Source organism: Triticum urartu, chromosome 2A (genome assembly GCF_056163025.1).
Source record: "Triticum urartu cultivar PI428250 chromosome 2A, HENAU_Tu73, whole genome shotgun sequence".
NCBI classification, from domain to species: domain Eukaryota; kingdom Viridiplantae; phylum Streptophyta; class Magnoliopsida; order Poales; family Poaceae; genus Triticum; species Triticum urartu.
Window position 1 is genome coordinate 94,741,802 of NC_141874.1, and position 5,079 is coordinate 94,746,880.

At 50.1% G+C, this 5,079-nt stretch overlaps 1 pseudogene; it reads left to right on the forward strand.

Annotated features, from left to right (window-relative positions):
* Positions 1-2,740: 2,740 nt before the first annotated feature.
* On the forward strand, positions 2,741-4,621 carry LOC125541118 (hydroquinone glucosyltransferase pseudogene; annotated as a pseudogene).
* Positions 4,622-5,079: the final 458 nt, after the last annotated feature.

Here is a 5,079-nt window from a genome sequence, read left to right on the forward strand (position 1 = left end):
TCCATCGTGATAAAACCTTACCTATCTTGTGCTACTGTTTGTGCAATCACATCCTTCAGTCCTAGCTCAGCCCATACTTCTTTTTCTCTACGGCAGGTGAACAGGCAATGTTGCACATCCTCCATTCCAATCAAACAGACCGGGCATTGGGGGCTACATGGGATATGACGTTCAGATCTATTATGCTATTTAATACCCCTCTAATCTTGAGCATGAATACCATTTGTGAGTAGTTATATTTATACTTGAGGCCACGGGAGAAGTCATGTTGCAAGTAATCTTGTGAATTTGATATGTGTTCAATATTTTGATGATATGTATATTGTGATTCGCTTAGTGGTGTCATGTGAACGTAGACTACATGACACTTCACCAGCTTTGGGCCTAAGGGAATGCATTGTGGAGTAGTTATTAGATGATGGGTTGCTAGAGTGAAAGAAGTTTAAACCCTAGTTGATGCGCTACTTCGTAAGAGACTGATTTGAATCCATATGTTTAATGCTATGATTAGATTTGATATTAATACTTTTCTCGTAGTTATAGATGCTTGCGAGGGGTTAATCATAAGTGGGAGGTTTGTTCAAGTAAGAACAGCACCCAAGCACCGGTCCATCCACATATCAAATTATCAAAGTAGCGAACGCAAATTAAACCAACATGATGAAAGTGACTAGATGAAATTCCGGTGTGTCCTCAAGAACGCTTTGCTTATTATAAGAGACCGTTTTAGCATGTCATTTTCTACAAAAAGGATTGGGCTACTTTGCAGCACTTTATTTACCATTGCCGTTACTTGCTCGTTACAAATTATCTTGCTATCAAACTACCTGTTACCGACAATTTCAGTGCTTGCAGAAATTACCTTACTGAAAACCACTTGTCATTTCCTGCTGCTCCTCGTTGGGTTCGACACTCTTACTTATCGAAAGGACTATGATTGAACCCTTTTATTTATGGATCATCAGTGGGTCACCGATCGTACTTATTTGCCCCAATAATTTTTATATATTTTATAAAATTTCTCCATGAAATTTTAGCTCATTTAGAGGTGTGCAAAATAGGTATCTCTGATATAGCTTTTTCAGGACCAAAATTCCAGCTGCCGGCAATCTCCCTCTTCATGTAAATCTTGCAAATTAAGAGAGAAAAGGCATTAGAATTGTATCACAAAATGTTATAGTGATAAAAAGCCTTATAAATAACAGTAGTAAAACATGATGCAAAATGGACGTATCAACTCCCACAAGCTTAGTGTCGGTGTCAAAACCCGCGGACCTCGGGGTGGGGGTCCCGAGCTGTGGATCTCAGATCAAGGGTAAAAAGAATGAAGGAGACGACGTTTTACCCAGGTTCGGGTCCTCTTGATTGAGGTAAAACCCCAAGTCACGCTCTTGTTTATATTGATGAAGATGTATCAAATACAGAGTTGATCTACCTCGAGATCGTAATGTGTGGTCTAATTCTAGGGTTAGGTGAATGATTTTGCGTTGATGTCCCCTCTACGGGCTAAACCCTATGGCTTATATACACGCCAGTGAGGGTATCTAGGGTTACATGGTCGGCATCTAGGAGCAAGGCGGCATGAGAGATCTTGGAGTATACGTCAAGTCTTCGGTGGAGGTAGTCTTGATCACGCCTCCTGTGGACGGCCTCCGGAGTCCATCTTGAGTTCGAGCGAGGGCCCCTCGGCCTAGCCTGAGGAACATGGGCCGACTTGGTTAGTACCCTCTTATCTAGTACACCGTCATTAGCCCTCGAACTGGTCTTCTATGCCGAGGACGACTTCAATAACAACCTCTGATCCGAGTCCCTGGCTCGACAGACGAGTTCCACCTTATGATCCTTGGACCACTCCTTCAACGGAGCGATGTCAGCCGAGGCCCAACCGAACTTGTACCATCTCCCCGAAGAGATCGGATAACTTAGCCTCGAAGGCCAACCATCTCGCTGTGAATAGTCCTACTTAGTTTGACAACTTCACCGAAACGGCTCACCCCACGACAAGTCGAGCAGTTACTGCTTCCCCCAAATCGCGGCCCGAGGCAGACTTTTTACTGGCATGTCCCATCGAGGTGAAGATTGTGCCCGCTTTCTCAGATATATCATCAAGATTTTGTTTCTCCCATATGCTTAACGGCATCTTTGGTGGGAGTGGTGTGTTTATCGGTGCAGTAAGACTGTAAGAGGGACTCTTGGCCTTTCACTGGCCTATAAGAGCAAAAGGGAGGATGGTGCAACCTACTACGCTCCCATTCTCCTCATCTACTGCTTCGTCTAACTCCAGTGCTCAAAGCAAAAGGGATCGCGACAAATTTGGAATTTGAAATAATTCAAAACAATTTTGTGAAATATAAAATCTTTCTACAAATATCTGATTCAAAACTTCCTCATTTACAGCTAAAATACATACGTGCTTTATAATGATAACTAATTTTCAATCATATAACAGCATCGTGCACATACAGTTCGATCTCGGCAGAGACACAATTTTCATCTAAAATGGCCACAAAAATGACTTACTATCACACACACACTCAAGTGCAACACACAGTCTAGTGCACAGAGTATATAAGAAGGATGAGTAATTCGGAGTTTTGAGCCGTCGAATCCACAAAGGCGAACTGAGAGATAAAAAAAGTCGCCTGTGGAGAAAGCGGCCCTTTGCTTGAACGATCCATGTCTAAAGTAGGGACGAACAAATTCGTTAATGAGATGGTCCGACTTCTTTTTATACGGCTAATTGAGAGGGACGAACAAATTAAAGCCGAACATAGAGTAGCATCTAGCATTAGTACATTAGCTGATGAGATGGCCAGCCCCGGCGCCGGCCACCTCATTCCAATGGCCGAGCTGGCGCGGCGGCTGGTGGAGCTCGGCTTCTCGGCCACGATCCTCACGTTCACCAACCTCTCCGCCCCACTAGATCAACTTCTCCCATCCCTCGCCGCCTCCGTCGCCACCGCCGCGCTCCCCGCTGTCCGGATGGACGACCTTCCCGCCAACGCCCACGACGGCCGCGTGCTCGTGGAGCTCATTCGCCGCTCCCTCCCCAACATCCGCGACCTCGTCCGCTCCATCAACAACTCTAGTACCGGGGCCGCCCGGCTCGCCGCTCTGGTGCCGGACTTCCTCTGCTCCATGGCGCTGCCCATCGCCGCCGAGCTCGGCGTCCCCGGCTACGTCTTCTTCCCTAGCAACCTGGCCATGGTCGCCCTCACGCGCCACATCGTCGAGCTCCACGAGGGCGCCGCTTTCGGCGAATACCGCGACGTTGCCGTGCCTCTCGAGCTTCCCGGCGGAGTGTCGCTGAGCGGCGCTGACATCCCGGACGCGTTCCGCGGCAGTTTCACCAACCCGCGTTACTCGAAACTTGTTGAGTTGGTCCGGAGCTATGGCCTCGCCGACGGCATACTGGTGAACACGCTCTACGACATGGAACCTGCCACCGCGGAGGCGTTCGAGCAGCTGGCGGCGGAGCAAGCTGCTGGCGCGTCAGCGTTTGCGTACCCGCCGGTGTTCCCCGTAGGGCCGTTCGTCCGGCCGCCAGATCCCGACGAAGCCGCCGGCGGCGCGTCGACGCCATGCTTGGAGTGGCACGATCGTCAGCCGACCGGCTCTGTGGTGTACGTCGCCTTCGGGAGCGGCGGGGCACTTTCTGTGGAGCAGACGGCCGAGCTCGCGGCTGGTCTCGAGGCGAGCGGCCAAAGGTTTCTTTGGGTCGTGCGGATGCCAAGCCTCGACGGTCGCGGCATCCGAGACGATGACGATCCATTAACGTGGCTCCCCGAGGGCTTCTTGGAGAGGACGAGGGGCAGGGGCCTGGCCGTCGCGGCGTGGGCGCCTCAGGTGCGCGTGCTGTCCCACCCTGCGACCGCCGTCTTCGTGTCGCACTGCGGGTGGAACTCGACTCTGGAGAGCGTGGGGTCCGGCGTGCCCATGCTCGCGTGGCCGCTGTATGCAGAGCAGAGGATGAACGCCGTTATCCTGGAAGAGAAGCTCGGGGTGGCGCTGCGGGTGCCGGCGGCACGAGAGGACGATCGATGCTTCGTGACGTGCTACGGGATCGCCACCGCTGTGAAGGAGCTCGTGGAGGGGGGTCAGAAGTTGTGGCGACGGGCCGAGAACCTGCAGAAAGCGGGAGCACATGCGTGGTCACCGGACGGGCCGTCGCGCCGGGTGCTCGAGGAGGTCGCCTTCAAGATGAAGGCGGCGCTTGGCAGAGAGAAGTAGACGCGGCTCCCCTAACGTGCCATTGGCACACCGACACGGGGACCCGGGCCCATGCGTCGATGGCTCCATTTCAGGGGTGCAGTACGGGAGTGGATCCGGCTCCGAAAGAAGTAACAATTGCACCTGAATAACATTTGCGTCATGCGGATGCCACTAAATCTATCCACTTCCATGTAATTTTCGCAATAAACACCAATGACCGATTTTTTGATCAGTTGGGCCCATCTATAAACGGCTAGGTGCTGACATGGCATACAACTGTTAACATCGTTTGTCGACTGTTAATTGGACGTGGGGCCCACCCATCACATGTGGAGCCAGCCACTCAAGTACTCAACTTAGGCTAATCATAGTGGGGAGTAGATTTTTTTTGAGGCAGGGGAGTAATTTATATTAGTGTCATGGATATGACACTAGTATAAGTTACTACCTTCATAATACAAAGTACTAACATAATACTAGTGCCATATATGACTTCATTTATTAGCTTGTAGACTCATATTGTCTTGGAAAACCCTATATTACAGTAACATATTATGTTACTACTTGTCATTAACTACTTGCCACATAGGCAAAAATTTCTCGGAGTGCGCTATGTTACTACTCTGCACTGTGTGGACTTTCTCTACTCCAGACTTTCTCTACTCCTACGGACATGATTACTTCTCGGAGTAACTTAATAAGGCTAGTAATTACGGGATTAGTTTTACTAGCGTTGTCGCCGCAGAGAAAGTCCGCACGAAGATAGAGGACGGAGGAGGAGAAATGCAGTGCGCGCGCCATGACAGCATCAGTGCAGTAGGACGAGAGAGAGGACGTCGAGATGAATGACGCTGGAAACTACTCCGG